Source organism: Mus musculus, chromosome 13 (genome assembly GCF_000001635.26).
Source record: "Mus musculus strain C57BL/6J chromosome 13, GRCm38.p6 C57BL/6J".
In the NCBI taxonomy this organism is placed as follows: Eukaryota; Metazoa; Chordata; class Mammalia; order Rodentia; family Muridae; genus Mus; species Mus musculus.
This window is the reverse complement of record NC_000079.6, coordinates 65,241,237-65,264,349: the sequence shown is the minus strand read 5'-3', so window position 1 is coordinate 65,264,349 and position 23,113 is coordinate 65,241,237. Positions and strand designations below refer to the sequence as shown.

At 46.1% G+C, this 23,113-nt stretch overlaps 1 long non-coding RNA gene across 1 annotated transcript; it reads right to left on the bottom strand.

The window, feature by feature from the left end:
• Window positions 1-14,183: 14,183 nt before the first annotated feature.
• Window positions 14,184-22,835, bottom strand: Gm36445 (predicted gene, 36445). Its single transcript, NR_165655.1, has 4 exons — window positions 22,178-22,835; window positions 16,583-16,709; window positions 16,321-16,381; window positions 14,184-15,374 (listed from the first exon to the last, which is right to left on the bottom strand). It is a non-coding gene; the product is annotated as a predicted gene, 36445 (long non-coding RNA).
• Window positions 22,836-23,113: the final 278 nt, after the last annotated feature.

Here is a 23,113-nt window from a genome sequence, read left to right as displayed (position 1 = left end):
CTGTCTGAGTCACGTCCTCATCTCTGTCCCTCCCCAGTGAGAATCCATCTCTGCTCAGACAGGCTCCTGAGATTTTACAGACTGTGAAGCGTCCTGAGTGAGCCGTGTAGAAGACAGAGGTTCCCACGAGTCATCTTCATCCTCTCTGTCATTGTCCACACTCACAGGGACACAGCTTGACAATTCACCCCATGGCTGATCTCGGGGGACACTGGCAGCAGAGCCTGCAGGCTCCTGTGCTGTTTTTTCATGTTTCTTTCAGGGGTCCTGTGGACCGACTCCTGTTTAAATGCGCACAGTAGGCACTTTATGTTCACAATGTTTTATGAATTTATTTTCTGAGTCAGATTCCTCCTCTGAAGTTGATTTCTCCTCTTCTGATTCGCCATGGCCCTGTCCTGAGCCACTTTTCTCAGGCTTTTCGGTCGAGGAATAAGCATGTTTCTCAGACTCTGAGGGAGGCTGTGTCAGCCCACTCTCCTCAAGAGGAGGAGATCTGTCATCTCCTGGGTACCTGTGGCTTCTCTGTCCTGCCCCAGTGTCCTCAGAGCGTTCCCCATGGCAGACAATGTGAGGGTCAGGCCTGGGCCTCCATTCTCTGTGAACCGGGTTTTAGTATCTCACCTTCTCACCTTGCTCTCTCTTACATGTCCACATCTAATGTTCTCTTTCCTGGAAAGCAAGGACAGATGTCCATACAGACAGAAAACAGTCAGTCAGCTGCCAGTGCTTACCTCAGTGCCTGTCTCTTTAAGAGTCTGCTCCATGAAGTTTGTGAGGAACTCTTTGTCTGTGGACTAACTGTGTGCCTCCTGAGAGAAGCCCACTAAGTGCATACAACCCAGAGCTAATGGCTCCTGACCTAAGATGCATGCTGGTGACTTAAAACAGAGCAGCTAGGCTATCTATGGTGGCATCTACTCTGTATCTCTGCTGATGGCTTCTGACCTAAGATGGGTGCTGATAGCTTCCAACAGAGCAGATAGACCCTGATGGCACCTACTGTGCATCTCTGCTGATGGCAGCAGGCACTTTAGAGGCAGAGCTGGCTCCTGGCCTCACCTGGGCACTCATATGGCACCCAATATCCACCTCAGCTGATTGCAGCAGGCAACATCAACTGTTTTTCATCCCCACCTCCCCACCCACCATGGGTCTGAGGAACTCACTCCACAATAGTGGGTCCCTGTGAACGACAGGGGACATCTGTGGAATAGGAGGAACTGAGAGTCACCCTCCATTTTTTAAAAGGTTTTCTAAATCTAAGCCAGGGCGTTGTCTGATTTCAAGCCCTGGGTGTTCTAAACTCATGAGACAAACACAGCAGTCCCATCTGTGAAAGTTCTCCCAGGTCAGGCCGAGGCATAAATCACGGGTGGGGGGGGGGTGGGGGTGGGGGGGTGGGGGGGTGGTAATCCCCAGCTGAGCTGAGGGCAGGAAGGTGGGCAAGGCTTTGTCATGTAAAATGTTGCTAGGTTGCCTGTATAGGAAGAGGAAGGAAGGAGCTTTTAGGGAATTAAACAAATCCTTATCTCTAGGCTGGAAGCTTATCATGAACTTGAACTTGGGCAAAGACATTTTCTAAACTGAAGCCAGACTTGTGATCCTGAAAGTTGGGGCTAAAATTTTAAAATTATGAAATTATGTCTGCATGAGAGGCAAGGAGAGCGAACCTTGGGAGCACAAGATGTGGGGACCAGGGTGACCCTGGACTCTAGAACCAGGGCTGTCTCTGTGACCCCAAAGGTCCCAACCCCCCATTCAGACCTGGGAGTGTTTCATCAGAGGACTGGGCTAACCTCAGCTAGGGTGTGTTTTTGTTTCTTGTTTGTTTGTTTGTTTGTTTGTTTGTTTGTTTTTGAGGATACAAGCCTGGTGATCTTTATCACATCCCTGTAGACCACATAAAGGCAGAGGAGAGAAGCAGCTTACAGAGCCATTCCATGACTGCCATATGACCATTCACTGAGAGCCGGGGCTAGCCCATTAAGATGCACCAGCAAGGTCCAGGGATGTGCCGGTCCCTGTCTCCCCAGGGCTGGGTTTCCAGGCGCAGGTCCTCAGGCTTTGGAGGTCATCATTGACTCACCCTAATCTCCCGGCCCTGGTGCCTGGTCTTTAGCCAAGCTCTCCAAAAGAGAGGATGACCAAGTCTGTCACCATTGAACTACCCGGCCTAGATCTTCTAGACTCACTGTGGGATCTGGGACTGACTGGACTCTGCACAGCAGCAGCAGCCAGTGTCCACTGGAGTTAAATTCCTATCAGGTTTTGAAAGATCCTGGCAGAATGTAAAAGGACACAGAAGCCCTGAAATTGGCAAGATAGACATCAGTGTTAGCAGAACTAGCTTCACTGATTTAGAAAAATATAGGTGCACAATGCTCTGGCCACTCCTCGAACCTATGTGTCTGCCAATGTTCTGACCAGGTGTGTGCCCATTGCTGCACCTTCATTAGACTCTTTCCTTGTACCCCTCCCATACCCATTTCTTGAGAATAGACATTGTTTAGATCTGGAAATCCCCTATTCTCCCCCTTCTCCTTTCCCCCCTGAGGGCCTATAAAAACTGGGACCTCTTTCCCCTCGAGGACGACTCCTCTACCCCTGCGTGGGATATGAGTCGTCCCCAGAGCTCTGGCTTTCCCAATAAAGCCTCATGTGGTTTGCAACAAGCTCCGTCTGTCGTGAGTTCTTGGGTGTCCGCTATTGTCCTGAGGCCTGAGCGAGGGGCTCCTCTCGGAGTCTTTCAGCTTCAGTGGAGAAGCAGGTTTGGCTTCTGTCTGTTTTACTATTACACCCCACGCATCTCAAGAGCAAAATAAAACAATGTCCGATGGTGTGGACGGCTCTGGGTGACACAGGGACAAAGCTGCCCACCCAGCAAAAGATGTCCTGATCATGGCCCTGAGATACAGATGCTCAGATCTGCTTCCACGTCACCTAAGGGAGCAGCCTGGGTTCCCTCAACTCCTTAATCCTCACAATTCCTAACACACACACACACTTCACACATGGTCATCCCCCTCTCTCACACACTTCACTTGTGGTCATCTCCCTGCCTCACAGTCTTCACTGGAGGTCATCCCCCTGCATCACCTCTTCACCTGAGAGAGCAGCTTCACTTACCTCAACTCCTTAACCCTCACAATTCCTAAAACACTCACTGGGTCATTTTCCCTCATGTTCTGTGACTGGGGACGGGCGGGGCTGAGGTTAGAGATTTAAAGATCAGAGATCTGGAGTCACGATTGTCTGCGGATTTTCTGGATTTTTTTTAAGATTTAAAATTCATGTTTATGTGTTAATATGGGATCTGGTGAGTCTACACCAACCGTGTGTCACCGAAGACAGGAGATGGAGTCAGATCCCCTATGGAGGTGGAGTCACAAGTGGCTCTGAGCCCCCAGACCCGGGTGCTGGCAACCAAACTGGTGTCTCTGAAATACCCACAACATGAGGACTCCCCCACGTTCTGACTCAGGAGAGGCGATATCCCAAATCACTCACAAGAAACGGTCTTGCTGCAAACTGCAAGAGGACTTTTATTCAAGAGCGCTCTCGGGCCCACGGTCATACACCATGCAGGGGTAGAGGACCATGGCGCCCCAAGTAGCTGGGTAAGGGGGTATTTAAAGGAAGAAACCACAACTCAAGGAGGTGGGGAGGGCGTTGTTGGAAAATACCAGAATTACCAGTTAAGAGTCACAAGGAAGTGCAAAGTCACAAGGAATACCTGGTAATTGTACAGGTTTATTTCTCAAGACAGTTTCTAAGAGCCCCTAACAATAGCACATTTGCATAGTGGGTTCCAGCAATGGTCAGGGTGGGTCAGGGTGACTTTCTTTGAATGAACACTCCTTGAACCCAGAAAAGCGGGTGGGTGGAGGAATGTTGCTATTGGTTTTATGATTAGCATACCTTGGAACATTGAGTCACAGAGGTCACATTCTCAAGGCTGGGCCTAAAGGCCTAGAATTTTGCTTTTATGTTATATTTTTTCATCTCCTGGAAGAACAGCGGTGGATCTGAACTATGGAGCCCTCTCCCCAGCCCCCTTTGTCCATGAGGACCTACTCTCACTCCTGGCCATCTCCCTGCCTCATACACTCTTGGTCATCCCCCTGCCAAAGATTCAGAGAAGCTGCCTTCTCATCCAGGGAAGAGGAAGGCTGTAGGGGGTGGGTTGAGGGCTGAGGTAGAGGGGATGTCATTCCTGAGGAGTGGACAGAGGGGTTCAGAGCGTGCAGATTGCAGTGACATGGTCTGCGAGTCCAGTGCTTGGCACCCGACCTTCCCAGGTCACGCAGACTCTGGGTAGTCGCCTCCTCTTGCGAGGCCTCAGGCCGCTCAAGCCACTTGGTGTCACACCCGCGGCGGCAGCGGACACAGGTCCGTGAGAGCCACACTAGGCCTGTGGAGCCTTCGGGAGTTGGGGCATCAGCTCGTTGGAGTTCCAGCATGGCAGTGGGCTTGCTAGAGACGCCCGGGTGGGGTCCGCGGGCCTCAGGGCACTGCCTTGTCCTGCCATGTGCCACTCGGAGGACGTGGGGCGCAGAGGCGAGGGGTGGATAGGGACCCCATGGGGTGTGCGCACGTCTGCAGGGAGGAGGTGCGGGGACCCTCTGCACACAGAGAGATATGGGACCATCAGTGGGGAGAGAAGGCCGAGGGGGAAGGAAGCGTGGGGCTGCACAGGGCTTCACTCACAGTTATCCTGCTGCCTCAAGTCAGCGGGGAGAAGGAGAGGGGACCTTCTACGCACACAGATATGCAGGACCTCCAGGCGGAGAGAAGGCCGACAGGGAAGGAAGGACTCTTAGGCTATACAGGGCCTGAGGTCAAGGGCGCAGGGCCGACGTGGATGGATGAGATTTGGACCCTGTCCCGGCTCCCGCTGTCCTGTAGGCTCATACTTGCCCCTGATGCTTTGGCACCGTGGGCGGGCGCCCGGTAGTCCGTGGCTGTGTCTAGCACCGTAACGGAAGAGATTGTCTCCGATTCGCTCATGACCGCCCGGCGGATCAGCACACCCACAGACGCTCCGGGGACCCACGTCCGTCAGGCCCAAAAAGCCAAGTGGCGGAGTCGCGCCTGGCGGGAAGGCTGGTTGCTGGACCGCGGTGCTCATGGCCACACACAGAGAACTAACCTCGGCAACTCGGGTGGACCCCTGTGAGATGTCCCGGCCCGAATTCCGAGGCTTGGAACAGAAGGACTTTTCTCAGCAGCGGCGCCTTGGTGGACAGCGGTTTCTAGACGTCGGGGTAGGTCTGCTGTGAGGAGTTGGCACCTCTGCCATGTTCCTCTCAGAGAGCACTCTGCGCTGGCTGCCACCAGGGCAGGTCCCCGGGCAGAGGCGTGTGGAGCTGTGAGAGGTAGTGGGATGCTTCACAGAGGAGCCCTGATGGGGGCGGATAGCCGCAACCGGACATGTACCCTAGCAGCCGGGTCTCCATCCAGATGGGCAACCCGTCCCTCAGAAAGACGGGTCCAGTCTGCGCTCTTTGGACCTGCAGTGTGTAGAGTCGGGGAAGGGCGTGTGGGCATCTCGGTGCATTTAAGTCCTGCCCTCTCAAGTTCGTCCCTGTGAGACACAGGCCTGGGTCCCTAGAACCCGCTGAGCAGTGGCACTCATTTCCAGGGAGCCGGGCCCGAGGCTGCGCGTGCATCTCACAGGGTCCCAAGGGACGCGGTCCAGCCTGGACTCTTCCAGTGGGATTCCTGTGGGGAGTGACATCAGGGGATGGAGAGCTGGTGGGGTTCCTGCAGGGCTGGGGTCTGTGCTTGGGCGGTGCCTGTGCCAGGCCTCCCAGGAGGCCTATGGTGAAAGGCAGATCTGCTCAGGAGCAGGAAGAGGGCTTTCAGGGTCTGGACTCAGCTGCCCGCGGGGACCGAGCGGGACGGGCGTGGAGTGAAGGCGTCACGAGCTGCCCCTCCAGGGCCAACGCAGGACAGGACACAGGGTTCATCTCTTAGCAACGCTGGAATGCTGCCAGCTAGAAACTGAGCAGTGTAGGCTTGAGTGATGACGTCACTAGCCCCCCACAGGTCGGTTTCCTAGCAACAGCACACTAGAAGGATCCCAAAGCGTCCAGCTGATGCCTGGACTCGTGGGTCACACCGCCTTCCGTACACAGTGGGTCCGTGTGTGTGTGTGTGTGTGTGTGTGTGTGTGTGTGCGCGCGCGCGCGCGAGTGAGAAAGTGTGACTCATGAAAGAACCGCAGCTGAATCCACAGCGAGTAATGGCCATGTAATATTTAACCATCGACCGTCACGGAGGCCATTGAAATATATATATATATATATATATATATATATGTGTGTGTGTGTGTGTGTGTATGTGTATGTGTATGTATATGTATATATGTATATATGTATATATGTATATATGTATATATACACATACACACATATATATATACATATATATACACACACACATCATCATCAGATAGGAGCGAAAGGAATAATTCTTTAATGGTGTCTGAGTTTTTTCTTTCTTTTTTTTTTTTAAAGATTTGCTTATTTTACTTTTGTGAGTGCACAGTAGCCATCTTCAGACACACAACAGAAGAGGGCACCAAAAATCATTACAGATGGCTTTGAGCCATAATGCCGCTACTGGAATTGAACGAGGTAGAGTGGTCGGCGCTCTTAACCACTGAGCTATCCCTGAACTACTATTCCCTGAGCTTCCATTCGTCCTTTAGGCATCATCTCCATCTGAGGGGACAAGAAGGGGAAGTCTGTGTCCAGGGGAAGCGGCGGCTCCGCCAACTCAGTGCGTGATGAGCTGTGGACTCCGCCAATGATTGGCGGTCAGCCAAGCCCTCCTCAGGTCTGCATGGGGCGGGGGGGGGGGAGGGGGAGGCCACCGCGTCCCTCCGGGGGACGGAACCTAGCACCATGGTGGTCCCGCCGGGCAGAGCTGAGGTCCGCGAGACCTGGAGGCCATGGAATGGACGGTGCTGCTGGGCATCGGGCCGGCGGGGATGGGGACAGGGTCCACGGGAGCTGCCATGCTTGTGTGAGGTCTCATCTGCCCGCCTGGCCCAAGGCTGCAGGAGGGAAGGAGCTCCTCCTTCACCCCATGGTGCCCCCACCATGGCTGCCACCTGGCTTCTATCAGATGGAGGGAGAAATTGACTGCAGTGTAGACATTGGACACAGCATGGCATCCTGGCCATCCTTCCTGGTCAGCTCTGTGGGCTACAAGCACAAAGACGGTGGAGAGCCTGGACTACTTGGAGAGAGAAGCAGGACATCCCAGGCTACACAGTCATAGTCCTGAGACAGCCTGAGCTATGTGATGAGCGACAAGGGACAGCCTGGTGTCTGTGGAAGGAGAAACACCAGGCTCCCCCTGGTGCTTTTTTTTTCCTTCTTTTTTTTAAATCGATTTTTGTTTTCTGGAGGACTTTATCCAAGCCACAGCCACTTGAGAGAAGCGCACGGGGCCTTCTCTGGGTGACATGGACAAGGGAGGGCGGCACCCACGGTGGACAGCACCACCCCCCGGGAAGGGGGTCTTGAGTTGTGAGGAAGTGAGGTGAGTGAGATAGAGAATGAGCAGGGGACAGGCCATGGGACGTGTTGGAAGGGGAGGGGAGACCTATGGGAGAGGCGCCATCCCTGTGCTCATCTGACAGTAGCTGCAGGTCATCCCCCTGCCTCATACTCTTCACTCCTTGTCACCCCCCGCCAGAGCTGCAGAGAAGCCAGGAAGGCCACCGGGCATCCTGAGGCAGAGGGGGGTGGGTGTCATCCCCGAGGAGTGGACAGATGGGTCAGAGTGTGCAGATTGCAATGATGTGGTCAGAGAGTCCATGGCTTGGTGCCCGACCTTCCTTGGTCACACAGACTCCCGGTGAGAGCCACTAAGTCTAATAGGGAAACAGATCAGGTCTCTGCACACATAAAATATAAACTCTACAAATTATCATTCCTATCAATATGTTTTTAAATTAAATGACAGTGCAGGAGAAAAGAGTCCCGTGAGAATCAGTGCACATGATAAAAACTACACTGGCAAGGTAGATAACAATAAATACTTATATGGAACATAACAATTAAAATGATGACATTTATTGAAAAAGAAAAATTAATACATGGGTATTCAGCCTGCTGAATATCTCTGCACCACATGCTTACAGCTCCCACTGAGGCCAGAAGCAGGCATCAGATTCCACCACAAATCAAGTTAAAGAGGTTTGTTAGCTGTCTTGAGAGTCCTCTGAGACGCCAACAAATGTTAATGGAGAACAGATCTCTCCTGCCCACACTACACTTGAATTTTGTCCTTCCAACCAAGTGTGCTCCCAATCTAAGAGAGAAAATTCTGGAAACCTGAAGTGACAGTTACATGAGGTAGGCATGCTAATTCTCTTAGGCTGTCACACATCCATGCAAGGCTCCTTTCAGCCACGTGATCACTGATTGTCAGTTTGCAACAGATTTGTCACCTCTCATCTAGGAAAGCAATGCAGACTAGTCCCATCAGATGGCATATGCAATTGAGAACACCCTCCTGGTTGTGAAGGTAAGAGACTGGGGAACAACCAGGTAAGCAATGTTGGGAGGCCAGAACTGCCTCAGTGTTCACATGCACCTGGTGGGGAGTGTGTCTCTGCAAGGCTAAGAATGGAGAGTTAGTTAGCGCTGCTCTTTTACTGCTGGAGAACTCATAGCACACTGAAGGGGTGTTTCTTCCAGTGCTTTGTTCTTGTGAAGCTCCCTAGAAAAATCTGATTTCCGAGACTGACAGTGAATCAGAGTCAATGTGTGGGACAAGAAGCCTTGCAGGACTCCAGACTCGTGCTGTAAAATCTACTATCACCTCATCTTCATGTGAGTGGGGTGCCAGGTCTTGGCCTACAGAAGCTGAGACATCTGGTTTTCCATTCCTCACTTAATCTGGAACCTGTCTGATGTCCTCATGTAACTGTATTACTGTGTGTTCCAATTGAGATACTTTACACTTTTGCTATTGACGCTATTTTCAAATAGCTGTAGAAGCAGAGAATCAAAGCACCACCTGAACAAAGGGTTAAGGGAATGTGGCCAATTTGAATTTGTAACTGAGCTGAGATGGTTGTGAGGCCCAAGCTGCTCTAAGAATATTCTGTACTTGCCTAATGTATTAGTCAGTTCTATAGAATAGCAAACTGCTAGAATGAACTTCTCTCTATATGAAGGATATTGTTTAGAATGACTTAGAGGCTGCGGTGGTCCAGCCAATTCAACAATAAGTAGCTATGAAGGTAAAATCCAAGGATCCAGTAGTTTCTCAGTCCTCACGGCTGGATATCTCAGCTTATCTTTAGAATAAGCTGGAATTCCAAAGAAGCTAGCTCTAATGCCAGTGAATTAATGGACTTGCTATCAAGGTTACATGACACACATGGCTACAGCCAATGGCCTGTGTCAATCATCTGAGCTGACTTAACTCTGAAAGTGCATTGGACGTATCTTCAAACCACTTTATGATAAAATTCTTGGAGTGAATAAGGATACAAGGGATATACCTAAACATAATAATGTCACTTTACAGCAAGCCTATAGCCAACATTAAATTAAATGGAGGGATATTCGAATTAATTCCACTAATAAGCAAGACAAGGTGGTCCATTCTCTTCTTATCTATTCAAAGTACTATCTAAAAGTTTAGCTAGAGTAGTAAAACTTAAGGGGATGAAAGTTATATGAATTAGAAAGGAGGAAGTAAAATCATCTTTATTTGCAGATATGAGAGTATGCATAAGTGAACCAACATTTTCCAAAGGCAATTCTTGTGCTGATAAACACTTTCAGAAAAGTTGTTGGATACATGATTAACTAAAAAATACAAACAAAATAGAGACATATTGTTTGAATTGATTGTTGACACTTGTCCCACTTCTTTCTACATAATAAATAATCTTGAGTAACTCAATATAAGTGTGTTGGCTAAGATCTTACCAAATTCTTTGTAGTCACAGATTACTTTCAGTATTATGGAAGGTCCTCAAAGACTACTGTGATATGCAAAGGCTCTAATAGATTGATTACATACTAGAGTTTACTCTTATTTAAAGATACTAGAAAGTGCAAAACTTTAACACATTATGTTTATGAGTTGTTATGTATTTGAAGATGACTATGCTATCTAAATGTTCGGAACAAGCAAAAGAAACTTGTCCTAAGCACTACCTTTTTGTTATCAACCTCCATTTAACCATAGATTGAAACTATGTTCAAGTCCCGGGTCACAGGGGAGTGTGTACTTAACAATACCTGGCCAGCTTTTATTATTTAAGTTTTGTTCCCCCAAAACATAACTACTGTTTCTAACCATAATTTCTGCTATCGATGTTTTATTCCTCAAAATAAAATGCCTATTCCTAACTACAAAGACAATAGGTGTGATAGGCTAAACCAGAAAACCTACATTCTGTATCACCTGACATAGAGTAACAACAGAAGGAAATCCTGATTGGTGGGAAGTGTAGCTGTAACCTGGCATAGATGTTTGTGGTTTTCAGGTTTGGAATATATATCACTTTCTGGCTAAGGGTGGGGTGATTCAGCTAAGCTTCTGAGTTTATTTTTGTGGTCTTGATTGATCAGTAGCAAGCTGACTTAAAAAAAAAATATATATCATTTGCATTATGCTGGTGTTTGAATTGGGTTGGAACTCAGTGGACCCCTTAACATAATGGCTTTACCACACTGCTAATATTCATAGAATTTTCCTCCAGTATGAATAGTTTCATAATGATGAAGATTTTAGAGGTGTACAAAGACTTCATTATACTAAACCCATTCATAAGGATTCTCTCTAGGACATTTTCTTTCATGAAAATGAAGACTACAGAATTGTACAAAGGCTTGGTCAGATTAAATACACTCAGGGTTTCTGTCTTAGTTTCAATTGCTATGAAGAGCCACCATGAACACAGCAACTCCTATAAAAGCAACCATTTAAATTGGGACTGGCTTACAGTTTCAGAGGTTTAGTCCATTTTCTTTTTTTTTTTTTTTTTAAGATTTATTTATTATATGTAAGTACACTGTAGCTGTCTTCAGACACACCAGAAGAGGGAGTCAGATCTTGTTACGGATGGTTGTGAGCCACCATGTGGTTGCTGGGATTTGAACTCTGGACCTTCGGAAGAGCAGTCGGAGCTCTTAACCACTGAGCCATCTCACCAGCCCGGTTTAGTCCATTTTCATCAGAGCAGGAAGAATGGAAGGGCAGATAGAAGAAGCTGGAGAAGAAGCTGAGGGTTCTGCATCTTGATCCAAAGGCAGCCAGGAAGAGCCTATCTTCCAGGGAGGTTTTAAGAGGGTCTCTTCAGCTCTGGGATGAATTTCAAGGCCCACCCTCAAAGTGATGCACTTCCTCCAACAAGGTCACACTTGATAATAGTGCCACTCCCTTAGCCAAGCATATTTAAACAAACACATTCCACAGCCTGGCCCCCATGTGATTGTTGAAATACATGAAATAGTGTATGGGAACCATACTTAAACATAGAAACATCTTCTTTGACACTCAGAAACACTTTCCAGAAGATTTCACCTCAGTGATGCTGGTTTCTTCTTCATAACCTCTAATTTCTTAGCTACAGCTAGTCAATACCAATGATCTCAGTAGTCCCTTCTATTCTTGCCTCTAAAGACAGAGCCACATGGACAATGCTGCTGAGTTCTGCTGCTTTCTAGGGCTGGAACATGACCCCTTCTATTACATTATCACCACTTTGTATTTTTCAACAACTTCACTGCCTAGGCTTGGTGCTCCTGGAACGTGTTCAGTAGATTATCCTTGAACTCAGAAACCTGCATGGCTCTGTCTCCTGCATGCTGGGATAAAAGATAAAAGGTGTACTTTTTTTTTTCTTTACTTGAAACTTATTCTGTACCTGGAATACTTGAACCAAAAATATGCTTGACTCTCATCTCTTGGGATTTAAGGCATGTACCACTATGCCTAGACCTAAGTTTTTCCTTTTAGATCTTACATTGAAAACCAGTAGTAGTAATCACAATCCATAACTTGTTAATTTGACACATACTTTTATCTCCTTATGTCCACGTGAAAACAATAACCAGGTTAAAAATAATGCCTACCATGATACCTTTGTACAACTGCAGATCCGTAACTTCAACTGGATGGAATGTTGCCCTAACATCACCATTCCTGTAATACCATTTAATATCCTTGATCACAGGATTTTGTTTCATTCAACTTCCTGGTGAACCTTTTTTCTTTGAACCTTACATTTTATATTTTTCCTTTCTAAGATTATTATGCTTGGTCAAAACAATCATATAGAGAGTAACCACAGGCCAAAGGATACGCTGGGATTTTCTGAGACTTCCTTTGTAAACACAATTTATATAAATCTCTTTACCTTAGCTTCAAGGACACTCTTCAGACAAGGGCAAAAAAAGCAGCAACATTCCACAGCAAACCATCATAAAAACCATATACAGAGTTCAAATCACCCTCTAGTACCTATGCCATCCATACTCCTACTAGGATGGCCCAGTAACTTCCACTTAATGCATGTACAAATCCAAGGTCTAAAAATCCACATTGCTCCAAACAAAAACATGATCAGGCCTGTCACAGCAATGGTTAAGTCTGGGGTACCAACTTCTGCCTTAGAATTTCCATTGCTAAGAAACACTGTGACCAAGGCAACTCCTATGATAGCAAATATTTAATTGGGCCTGGCTTACAGTTCCAAATGTTTAGTCCATCACCATCATACCAGGAAGCATGGCAGCATGCAGGCAGACATAATGCTGGAGAAGGAGCTGAGAGTTCCGCATGTTCATGAGAAGGCAGCCAAGAAAAGACTGCTTTCCAGTCAAGTAGTTGTAGGGCTGTTTGTCCTGGCTGGCACCCCAAAGATCACCACCATAGTAATTCACTTACTCCAAAACAGTAACATCTACTCCCACAATGCACATGTCCTAATAGTGCCACTTCTTAGGGCCAAGCATATTCAAATAACCAGTTTATAACTATATGAATTCTTTCATGCATTTAAATATGATTAGGACAGGCAAAGGCTTTACCACATTGATTATATTCAAAAGGTTTTGCTCTAGTATGTGTCCTTTTATATATTCAGAGTCTACTGTGGCATGTAAAGGATTTTCCACCATGCATACATTCACAAGATTTCTGTCCAGTTTGTATTCTATTGTCTTTGAAGACTATAATATGCAAAGGCTTTTCCACATTCACTACACTCATAAGGTTTCTCTAAAATGTGTGTTCTTTCAAGTATTTGGCAAGTACAGTGACATGCAGAGGCTTTACCCATTCATTACAATCATAGGGCTTCTCTCCACTATGTGATCATTAATGTATTTAGAAATGAGTGTTAGATGCAAAGGCCCTATCACATTGATTACATTCTTAAGGTTTCTCTCCTGCACATGTTCTTTTGTGTATTCAGAGATGACTGTGTCCTGAAAGGCTTTACCTCATTTATTACATTCATGCAGTTTCTCTACAGTATATGTTCTTTTATGTATACAGATCATTGTGACAAGCAACAGATTAATAAACTGATTACACTCATAGGGTTACTCTCTTGAATGTGTTCTATTATGTACTTGCACATGGCAGTGAGTTGCCAACATATTACCGCATTGATTACATTAATAAGGGTTCAGTCCAGTGTGATTTCTCTTGTGTATGTGTAAAGAATTATCACATGCAAAGGCTTTACCATATTGTTAATATTCATGCGGTTTCTCTCTTGTATGTGATCTTTTATGTGGTTGCAGGTAACTGTGATAGGCAAATGATTTTCAACACTGATTACATTCATAAGGTTTCTCTCCTGTATGTGTTCTTTTATAATAATGGAGATTACAAAGTTGTGAAAAGTCTTTACTACACTGATTACATTCATGAGGTTTCTTACCAGTATGGGCGCTTTTATGTTTTGGAGACTAGTGGGTTACGCATAGGCTTTAGCACACTGACTACATTCATAAGGGTTCTCTCCAATAACGGTTCTTTTACGCTCTTATTCTCTTGCTTCTCTCTTGCCCTCTTCTTCCCCCTCTCCCCACTCCCTCTCTCCACATGGCCATGGCCGGCCTCTCCTTCCCCACTCTCTCCCTCTCTCTGCCTTTCTACAATAAACGCCTTAAAATTAAAGCAAACAAACAAACACAAAAAACGGTTATTTTATGATTTTTGAGACAAGAACTTAGTGCAAAGGCTTTTATCACATAGATTACATTCATAGGGTTTCTCTCCAGTATGTGTTCTTTTATATTTTTGGAGACTTCTCCCTTGTGAACAGGCTTTACCACATTAATGCCATCCCTAAGGTTTCTCCCCAGTATGTGCTCTTTTATGATACTGGAGAGTACTGTGCCATGAAAAGACTTTATCAAATTGAATACATTCATAAGGCTTCTCTCCAGTATGTGTTCTTTTATGTCTTTGGAGATGACTGGGTCTTGCAAAGGCTTCATCACATTGATTATATTCATAAGGTTTCTCTCCAATATGTGTTATTGTATAACACTGGAGATGACTGGGTGTTGCAAAGGCTTCACCTCATTGATTATAAGGTTTCTCTCCAGTATGTATTCTTTTATGATATTGGAGTGTTCTCTCTTCTGCATAGGCTTTACCACACTGATTACATTCATAGGGTTTCTCCGCAGTATGCATTCTTTTATGTCTTTGGAGTTGACTGGGTCTTGCAAAGGCTTCATCACATTGATTACATTCATAAGCTTTCTCTCCCGTATGTGTTCTGATATTGGAGATGACTCCCCTGTGAAAAGGCTTTACCACATTGATTACATTCATAAGCTTTCTCTCCGGTATGTGTTCTTTTATGATATTGGAGATGACTCCCCTGTGAAAAGGCTTTACCACATTGATTACATTCATAAGGTTTCTCTCCAGTATGTATGCTTTTATGTCTTTGGAGATGACTGGGTATTGCAAAGGCTTTACCACATAGAATACATTCATAAGGTTTTTCTCCACTATGTGTTCTTTTATGTATTTGGAGATGACTGTGCCATACGAAGGCTTTACCACATTGATTACATTCATAAGGTTTATCTCCAGTATGTGTGCTTTTATGATATTGGAGATGACTGGGTCTTGCAAAGGCTTTACCACACTGATTACAGTCATAGGGTTTCTCCGCAGTATGCATTCTTTTATGTCTTTGGAGTTGACTGGGTCTTGCAAAGGCTTCATCACATTGATTACATTCATAAGCTTTCTCTCCAGTATGTGTTCTTTTATGATTTTGGAGATAAATGGGTCTTGCAAAGGCTTTACCACACTTATTACATTCATAGGGTTTCTCTCCACTATGACTTCTTACATTCCTGCAATGATATTCGGCACATATGAAAGTTTTACCATACTCATTATACCCTGATAAATCATTTTATAACATCCTTTTTTTTATATGAGATTTCTATATAATGTATTTCATGTATCTGAATAAAAATGGAACAACAGTTACATTGGTCCTTTCAATAGCCTTATGCTCACATGGTTTTATCATTTCTGACACTTGATACATCCATTAAGAGAAGAAGAATAAATGAAAGGTTTCCACATTGCATTCACACCATATGACTTTTTGTTTCTTGTAGACATGTGGTATATGGATTAAGGTTTCTTCATGAAAACATTCCTGACACTCATAAGCTGACCAATAAACTTAGCAATGTCACTACAAGAATATGAGTATCACCAACTTTACAATGAACTATTTGCTTATCAGAAGGTTTTGGATATATATTTATCACTATTCAATGTGCAGCATCTAAATATTATGATACTATACAGATTAGTAGTTCTACAGCATAGCTCTAATGGAGCTACATATCAAATAAAGGTATCTCTTAAGGCATATTTCCTTGTCTTCTTTCTTAGAGGAATACCTTGCAAACAAAAATTAGATAACTGACATTGAGGTACATGGTTTTGTGAGAATATTATAATTATAGCTATACTTAAAGGACTGATATTTGACACTCTTGCTTTTCCTTAGTGCTTCCAGAACATATTAAAATTTCCTCAGAGGCATAGTTGTATCAGCTTGCACATGAAAATTACCTTTCATGCCGAGCGGTGGTGGCACATGCCTTTAATCCCAGCACTTGGGAGGCAGAGACAGGCGGATTTCTGAGTTTGAGGCCAGCCTAGTGTACAAAGTAAGTTCCAGGACAGCCAGGGCTACACAGAGAAACCCTGTCTCAAAAAACCAAAAACCAAAAACCAAACCAAAAACAACCCCCCACCCCCCCCAAAAAAGAAAATTACCTTTCATGACTTTTAGAACTTTGACATTGTTCTTCAATATGATGATCTTCCCAATTGTAGCCTAAAACACAGTACCAAAAAAACGAATGAGAGACTATTGGAAATTAGACAAAATTCAAGTTCCTGTGAATTCTCATAGCAATGAACCTGATTTATTCACATCAATCTTCCTTGTTTTCAATTGAAAGGGCAGAAGTTCATCAATAACCAAGAAACATTTGTTCTCTTATTTTGAAAAGCAAGAGAAAATTCACAGTCCTACCTATAGCAATGAGGTTCCAGTAGGTCTCCAGCATCACGTCTTTGTAGAGATTCATCTGGGAAGGATCCAGCAAATCCCACTCTTCTTTAGTGAAGTTCACATGCACATCATCATAAGTCACTGAATCCTAAAATATCCCATAAATGTGTACAACACAAAGCATGATACTGACATCACTGTAAAGTAAATGTACACTTCCTCCACAATATATCCATATATTTCTGGTGCTTCCTCCACTGATTTCTTCACACAGGAGTTATAATCTAATCATCCTGTCATTTTAGAAGGAACTTGAAATATAGTGTTCACCTGTGTTGCTTTTGCACCTTTTGAATAGGAGAAATTAAAAAAAGAACTTAAATAAGGTTTAAACAGTTACAAATGGAGAGATGAAAATACTAGTAATATAAATGTTGATCATAAATAAGCAACATAGGGCCGGAGAAATAGCTCAACAGTGAAAAGCTCTTGCTGGTCTTCCACATAATGGTGGTCAATTTCTAGCATTTATGTGGAGACCAACAACAAACTGTTACTTCAAGATCAGGAGTTATGCCGGGCGTGGTGGTGTACGCCTTTAATCCCAGCATTTGGGAGGCAGAGGCAGGAGGATTTCTGAGTTCAAGGCCAGCCTGGTCTACAGAGTGAGTTCCAGGACAGCCAGGGCTACAACAGAGAAACCCTGTCTCAAAAAAAAACCAAAAACCAAAAAAAAAAAAAAACCCCCAAAAAACCCCCAAAAAAACCAAACCAACCAACCAAACAAACAAACAAAAAAGATCAGGAGTTATGAGGCCGTCTTCCAAAAACACTAAAGATGAATACACACATGATATTCATATTCATGCACACAGGCAAAATGCTTCTATTTAAAAATTTCAGAACAAACACAAGAGTTAGGCAGAATGTCACACACCTAGAGTCCAATGACTCTGAAACCTCAGGTAGTACTGATGTATGAACATGAGCATATGCCATCCTGAGAAATATTGTATCATCTATATAAGTGGCCAAATTTTAAAATTAAAGATGTGGATTAAGAGCTACACAAAAACATATACTTATTCGACAAAAATATATCAGGTAGCTTATATGGTTTCTATACCTACTATCAGGACAGAAAGGGCTCCACAGAGAAATTTTGTCTTAAAAAAACAAAAACAAAAGAATAAAGTAAAAATATAAAACAACGAGGCTTCCAAAATAGCTTATCATTAAATCGCAAATGTTTATACTTTTAAAGATTTATTTATTTTCTGTAGGTGAGTCTTCAGACACACAAGAGGAGGGCATCAGATTCCATTACAGATGGCTGCGAGCCACTATGTGGTTGCTGGGAATTGAACTCAGGACCTCTGGAAGATCAGTCAGTACCCTTAACCACTGAGTAAACTCTTCAGCCCCAAATGTTTATACTTTTGTGAATACCTCTTGTGTATCTTATGTGATATAGGGACAGAGTTCAAATGGTGAATATATGGGAGCATGAGAAGAAAGCCAAAGGATTAAACTAATCCACAACACAGTAGACACACACACACACAAAACTCTGTCCTGTCTAAAAGAAATGCAGGGGCAAAGACGGATCAAAGACAGAGGGAATGGCCAATGAAAACTCGCCCAACTAGGGACCCTTCCCATGGGCTAGCACCAATCCATGACAGAATTAGTGATATTCCACACAGGAGTCTTGCATAACTGTCTATTGAGAGGCTCAACCCAGTAGCTGACTGAAACAGATGCAGAGAACCACAATCAAACACTGAATAGATCTTGGAGACTCTTATGGAAGAGTTGGGGGAAGGATTGAAGGCCCTAAAGAAGATAGGAACTCCACAGTAAGACCAACTGACTCAACTCTCCTGGACCTGTGTGGACACTCAGAGTCTGAACCACCAATCAAACAGCATACACAGGTTGGACTAAGGCCCCTGGCACATTAGTAGCAGATGTACATTCTTCATGAGGGTCCTCCAACAACTGGAGCAGAGGCTGTCCTTAAAGCTGCTGCCTATCTTTGGAATCTGTTCCCTCACTGAGCTGCCATGTCTGGCCTCAGTGGGAGAGGATGCACTTCATCTACCAGAGACGTGACATACCACAGTGTGGGGATACTTATGGGCCCACACCTCTAAAAGGGGAAACAGAGGAGATTGGGAGGAGGGACTCTGTGAGGGCAAGGGACCTAGAGTTGGGACAGTGATCAGGGTTATAATGAATATATAACTTATTAGAGAAACAAACAAAAAAGCAAGAAAGCAATTTTATTTTTAACTCATACACACTATCATCTCCCCAAAACGAATCTGGAAAGGCTCCTCCTACAAGAACTTCCACAAGTTCCATCTTATCTAGAACTTTTTTTTTAAAAAATCAACTGCATTTAGACCCTGGACACTATAGGCTCATGTTCATCCTGTGATGAAAATGCATTCAGTCTACAGTGATCCTCATAGTGTGTAGGAGACCCTGCACTGTTCAATGTCTAAAGTCTCTTCTGACACTCAAGGCAATATTTGAAGGCCACATACAAAGGATGGACTGAGGCCCCCACCATATATGTAGTTTATGTGCTACTCAGTCTTCACGAGGGTCCCCCAACAATTGGAGTGGGGGATGACCCTTAAGCTGTTGCCTGTTTGTCCAAACTATTCCCCTAACTTGGCTGCCTTGTTTGACCTCAGTAGGAGAGGATGTGCCTAACCTGCAGATTTGACATGCCAAGGTTGAGGGATACTCAAGTGGTTCCCACCCTCCCTGGGAAGATAAAAAGGAGTCAGGTATGAGGGACTGTGTAATATGGAATGGGGAGGGGATAGCGATTAGAATGTAAATTGAATAAATAAATAAATGGGAAAAGTGAAGAAATACATGTAAATAGAATAAAAATATACAAATTAGTACATAATTTTTAGATTTTTGCCCTATTCAGTATTTCAGGGAAAAAGCTGAGTAGGAAAGATTTTTGGCCAAAATATCACACAAATGACCTCTAGCTAAATTTCTCACAAAGTCTATTTTCCACTGACATACTATAACCTGAACTTCCTCTGGCTGCAATACTGTCAACACTCCAATCTTCCAGGTCCTATGAGAGCAACCAATTAAGCTCCATGTACAGCTTTCTATGACTTTTGCCATCTCATTTTCTGATACTTTCCACACTCCTTCAAAAGAGAACATAGATTCTAACAACAAAATCTCATTTTGATACCATTTTTTTGGGTTGTTAATGTTCTAACTTGCTACTCTGCTGCTGTGATTGAATCCTGAGTAAAATCATCTCAGGTAATAAATGGTTGTTGTACATGGTTCTGTCAGATCACAGTCCATCATTCTGGAAAGTTAAAATAGAAACTAAAGGCAGAGAATGAAGGGGAAAAAAACGAAAAACGAAGGACAAACACTGTTTCCTGGCTTGCTTTCTTGCTTGGTCACTGTCACATTCCCACCTAGCTTCATCTAGCCCAGACCCACTTGCATAGGAATATTGACACCCTCAGTAGAAGAGCCTTCCCATATCAATCATCAACACTCTCTCTCATAGATACAGAAAGCAGGCATTCTGCTGAGCGCACACCCTCAATTATAAGGCTCCTTCAAATGACTGTAGCTCTGAAATGTTGAAAATTTAAGACAATTATAACACAGAGACAGTAATAAATGAGGAACTTGTAAAAGCCCAAAACCTGAGCTAACCATTACAGGAGGTCCTGACACCACAAGAGGGAGTTGGAGTTGGGGCTGAGTCAGGACAAAATGGGAAATGCAGCTAGCTCAGAGCAAGGAAGGATACACTGAAATGGGGAGTTCAGAGCCTGTGCTGCCCTGGGGTGAGCTGTCTTTAACCCTGGGTTCCTAGGCCAGTGAAACTAAAGAGATGGCTAAAACAGCAGGAAGGTAAACAGAGGAGCAGATTGCCCAACAGACCTTGAAATAAGACTGCTGGTCTAAGGAAGATATGGTAACTTTGTTGGAATGGATGAAGAACTTTCTATCTACTGACAGCTCCAAGTTCAAAACTACAGAGTCACATATGGCCTGGGAACAGAGTCAATCACATGGGGGATAAATGAGGTCTTTGTCCTTTCCAACCTGTAAAACAGGGTAGGGAGAGCTTGATTTTGCCCTGGATGCTGTCTTGAAGAGCTTTCCGTCATGGGCAGTGTAGGTCCTGGTCCTCTTGGTAAGGATTTAACTCCAAGGTGAGTAACTAAATTGATTGGGATGGAAAGTCTCTTCCTCTCAGTCACAGAATAGTAGTGTCACACACATAAAAGACAGCCACAAGGGGGAGGTAAAGGCCACCCAGCAGATTCCTCCATTTGCACAGAGTAGAAAATGAAGATAGATAGGATGGCAGCTGTAAATTTGCTCTAACCTTCCGAGCAATTACTACCACGGGCACACCGTCCCCTATACCAGACTCTGGAACATCTTCCAAGCCCTTTGTGGCTATGACTCTCCAGAGTATCATTGCAGTGGTGTTCCACATTCGCTTTGGTCATCTCCCTCCACAAATACTCAAGAAAAATCCAAAAACCAAAACACACAGAGAAAAATTTGACAGACAAGCCACTGACACAAAGAACAACAATGACTCATCTTTACAGTCAGCCTTTTGCGATGATATCATAAACAGCCAGGGCCTGGGGGTTGAGGGGGTGCCCTGGGGGAAGAGGGGGCTGCGAGGAGGGGGAGAAATACAAGGCAGGGATGCTGCAGAGGAGGGGGGTGCTCCTCCCTGCAGGCCTGGACCTGCAGGGAGCAGGATGGAGAGGACAGTGGAAAGGCACAACTGCAGCATCAAAGGATGGGGCAGGGGCAGGGGGTGCCAGGGTCACAGGCAGAGATTCAGGCCACTCTTGACCCCTCTGGTCACTCTCACCCCCGCCCCATCCTGCCCCGCAGCAGCTTCGGCCCCGCCCCAGCCCCCACCCCTGGCAAGGAGATTAGCCGGAACATTTTTAGACTCAGGCCAAAGCAGCTGCTCAGAGATGACCCCGAAGACCAGGCTTTTGACCCCTCAGGTCTCTTTAGAGTCACTCTCAGGTGTGCTGGTTGGAACACAGCTATCAGGGTTGGTGCACCTCTCTCCCCCTTCCTTCCTGGCAGTGACCCTGTGAGGTCACACTGTCCGCCGTGGCCACGCCCCCTAACCATCGCCACTCAGGTCCCTAACGGGGACACGGAGCCCACACGTGGCATTCACGAAACAGCCCTGGGACACCCGTGATTCCGCCCTACCCACCCCCGCGCCTGCCCGAAGTCCTGCGGAACCAGGACAGAAAAACGAAGTTGCAACCCCAGGCCAGCTCCACCAGCGCCTACAGCACTGCAGGGTCATTCCAGTCACCACCCAAGGAACGGTCACGCGTGCCCGGGCGGGGGTCCGAGTTCGGCGGGGTGGGAGTGGGGGGTCACAGAGTGTCTCTGGGATGGCGCGGTGCTCCCTGTCCACTGAGGTAACCTCTGACATCCCACGTGACCCTTGACCTGTTATTTGGAGCTGCCCTCACACTTGACCCCGATAACATACGTGAACTCCTAACCTGTGACCCCAACATCTATATTGCCTTGTGACCCCGACTGTACCGGTATACGCCTATCTTCCTCCTCTCACAGCCTCGGCCACTCCACGTCCTGGTCCCTCCCCCACCCACCGGCTAGGGATTCCCATGACCTCAGATGTCCTCCTGTGACGTCACAACCCCCCGCCCCCCCCCGTCTAGGCTTCCACATTGTCACTCACCTCTCTAGGTCCTGTTGTCGTCGTCGTCCTCCTCCGGCCTCGTGCTGGTCGGGCGCAGGCGGGGGCGCCAAGGGACAGCGCGTGGGCAGGGTCAGAGGTCGAGTGGTGGGGTGTTGCGGCATCGTGGGTGGCGGGGTCGGGAGACTCGGAGTCACGAGTGGTTCACGGTTAGAGAGGTCAAGGGTCTTGGGGTCGGGGCTCGCAGGGTGGGGTATTACGGGGTCACGGGTGATCGAGTCAGAGGTCGCAGGGTCGGGGGTCGCGTCCTGGATGCGCCGCAGCCGGTCCGGCAGAGCGCGGTGTGTATTGGGATCGCGGATCCAGCACAGGAACAGCTGGTACATCTTAATCTGCAGCCGAGGCTGCAGCGGCTTCCCAGGCGGCATGGCGGCGACGGAGGTGCGGGATGGGCCAACAGACTGGCCCGAAGACCCGGGACACGTCCGCGGACACACAGACACACAGACGAACACACGGACCCCGGAACAACCGCTAAGATCTGAGGCTTAAAAACCGCGCTCTGGTACTAGTGATCTATTCCGGCGCGGCGTGATGGCGTCACAACCCCGCGACCAAAACAAAACGGCCACGCTGAGCGATAACTTACAGGGCTGAGACTATAACCAGGCGGCGTTGCTTTCGGCTAAAGGGGATCAGTTCACAGGGTACTAAAAGCGGGCGCGCAGCGATTGCGTCACCAGGCGGGAAGACAACAAAGAGGCGGTGCTGACGGACCCGGGCCAAGGAGTGAACAAGGTGGCTGCTGTCAAGTTTCGAAA